This window comes from Morone saxatilis, unplaced genomic scaffold (genome assembly GCF_004916995.1).
Source record: "Morone saxatilis isolate NCDOM2014 unplaced genomic scaffold, NCSU_SB_2.0 Contig20, whole genome shotgun sequence".
Taxonomy (NCBI): Eukaryota; Metazoa; Chordata; class Actinopteri; family Moronidae; genus Morone; species Morone saxatilis.
The window spans coordinates 4,195,221-4,198,535 of record NW_023339763.1 but is presented as its reverse complement, the minus strand read 5'-3'; positions in this window follow the sequence as shown (position 1 = coordinate 4,198,535).

The following is a 3,315-nucleotide window of genomic DNA, read 5'->3' as shown; positions in this document are numbered from 1 at the left end:
CATTGCATTCAGCATTAAGTAAAGAAGGTTTAACATAAAAAATACAATTACAAAAATGTTTCCAGTTTTTTCGGGTTTAACATTAAGTTATTATTTCTTATCATTATACCTAAATTCATCCCCACGACACTATTATCAGCCTTCATATCCATGCTACCATCCCCACCTTATGCTCACAGTTAATCTGTGTCCGCTGGCTGTCTGGTGCTGAGCAGCTGTGCTAAGTTAGATTTCTAGAGCCTTTTCACTTAAAACAGCTGCCCTATTGCTTACTACTGTAAGTAAAAGTATTGTAAGCAAATGTACTTATAATATGAAACAGTAAAAAGTAGCTCACTGTGCAGCAAAAAATGGGTCCCTGTCAGATGTTGTACTGCTATATCTGATGTTTTCTGAATAAATATCTACTGCTGCATTTAATGTTGAGCTAACTTTATATACTGTTGTATAACAGTTTAAAGTCATAGTAATCATCCATATTCTAAAGAAGATCATTCCATCTGTTTGTAACATGGCTGGTTCCTGTGAGAAAAGACAGGATGACTGACAGGGAGAAGACTCCTGATGAATAAGAGAGTTAACATGAAACAGTGAAAAGACTCAGGGCTTACAAGGCTAAAAGCTGCTAAGACAGCCAGTAGCACACAATAATCCAGAGATTGAGATAGTCAAACTCTTGTAAATTCTCTGCTCAGGTTACAAGACTGGACCCTGCTCTATTGTGGTACAAAGGTACCAAGTGGGTAGGTTGGTACCCAAATACCTGAAAGCAGAATTGAATACTTTGCTCCAATGCGGAAAACAAACAAAAGACCATGTTTGTTCGACCCCCATAAAGCCAATGTTATACAGTACCAGTGTCCCATGGGCAACAATGGATTGTTTCAAACAAAAAATCAAAACTCATAGCACCCAGAAGGAAGGACCGAACTCTTGCTTTGTAATATGTGAAACAGTAAGGCTGAACGTTCCCTGCTCATTTGGGTATTTATCAGACATGTGGGCTATACATTTTCATGGTATACATGTATAGATGATATAAAGAATATATCAGGAATTTACCTTGTCAAACATTAACTGACCTACCAAAAAAAAAAATCTTATGCCAGTATAACTAAGTCTGTTTATATGTATACTGCAATGGATTTAAGGTCTAAATATAGATTTAATAAATATAGCAGCAAACAATTATTGGGACTTATGTAAAAGATAATGTATGACTGATATCGTCTCTGAGCAGAGAATTCGATGTCCACACTCCCCTCCAGAGTGGAAATTTATACCATATTCACTGTGCAATCTATTGCCCGTGTGCAACTGCTGCTACTATTATGTGTTGGTATTGCACAGTAATTATTGCACTAATAGGCCAGACCAGTTGCACTGAGAGGTGTTTGTTTTTAAAGGAAGTGAGCATTATTCCAGGTGGATAGTGACAGCACTGACTGCTTATTATTAATCAGCAAAAATATATTTAAAACAACAGACAAAAGAAAATTATCCTGTTTCCCAATTCCTGGCATCTGAAATGAGTAGCTTAAAAGATGCACCCATACATCCGTGAATGCACCTGAAGGTTGCATTCTTCTTCTCTTGTCCATCCTCTGCTTCTTTCTCTGCTTCTGTATTTGAAGGACATTAGCACCCCCTCAACAGTAATGCTGCCCTCAACTGGGGATGAATGGGTATGGCATGAATAGCAGTCCATTAAAAAAAAAATCTAAATATATCCGTCTAAAACTTCAGGCTGGTTGCTTAAATCATCATTAAATCCCATCTTCAGCTGTTCAACCAAAAATATACACTGAAGCGCAAGAGGCTGTAAAATGGAAATTATAATCTCTGTAGTTCTCTTGGTCATAGTCATCAACTAAGCCGACTTAAAATACACTATGTTTTTAATCAGTTATTACAGTCATCAGTTTTTACTCCTCAAAGCCAAAGCCAGTGACCTAAATATATACAAAGCAGGTTTAAACTAAATTTCATTCTGTCCACAATACCCAGCACAAAAGATGCAACATGGGATTATATAAAATACTCAAGATTACAATAAAGTGCGTTCTGAGGATACTGGGGTTTTGTTTATCCGGAGGGTGTTCATTAAATTCACATAAAAGATAACAGAACTTGACAGCTCTGACACCAGTTTGGACATTGTTTGAATTACAGCCCTCGTGGGATTTGAGCTTATTCCATTTAACCCATAAACTGACACATAATCAATAGCTAAGTCCATATCAAGTTGACAAATGTAATAATATGAACCTGTGGTTGTTGGTTTTTTTGTATCTTATGTTGCAATATAAAGCTAACATTGTTCTATTCTGCTTTTGCAATATAATCAATATTCTACATATAATATACAATAAAAGGGAGAAAGAGCAACATGTAGCCAATAATGGGTTCCAAGCCCTATGTGAGTCAAATGATTTAACAATGAGAACATGAGACTATGTTACGTTTTAATGTTCTTGTGTTGTATTTTTCTTTACATTCATGCCGTCCATTCATGTGTCACAGGAAAACACAAGCAAACACTGAAATGATCTCATACCAGATGATGTATAGGCAGTGGAAACATTTTGTGTGTAATATTTGGCAAAGCTTACAAAAAACAAACTAAGCATATTTTCCCACTTACCTCTGGTATCCAGCCAGTCAGATAGAATTGGTTTTATCTGCCCGTGTTGTAAAATATTTGCTTCTGAGGTTTCAATACAATAACGATGAGTGGAATTTTGGTTGTGGTGTTCACAGCATTGAGAAATGAGATCTAAAACATTTCCTGGTAATAATCTTCACAGCTCACTGTCAGTAGGCTTCACAGGGACCATTTAATCTAATACTGAGGTAAGCAATCTGGGTTTTACTGTAGCTGTAGGTCATACACTTCTTAAAATTGAACAATTTTTAAATAAGTTGGCAGTGAATGCTAGGAAGCCAAAACAGTGACAGATACATTATATGCGCTACAAGGTTATGATACTGTGAATCAGCTCAATCAGGAAGCAAAAGGATATAGGATATGACAGAATAATTCATAAGCAAAAATTGTTTATGTCTCCCTTCCAGCACACAAAATAAGAACCACAGATCTTGACACATATATCATTAATGTAATTAATTATTTTTAGTGATTAATATAATTAGCATGTTCTCTTAAAGGAACAGTGTACATGATTTAGTGGAATCTAGTGCTGAAGTTAGAGATTGCAACCAACAGAATACCGCTTGTCTTCCAAGCATTTAGAAGAAACGGCCGCGAAACTCATAAAAAGACACAAACTGCCCTATTTAGAGCCAGTGTTTGGT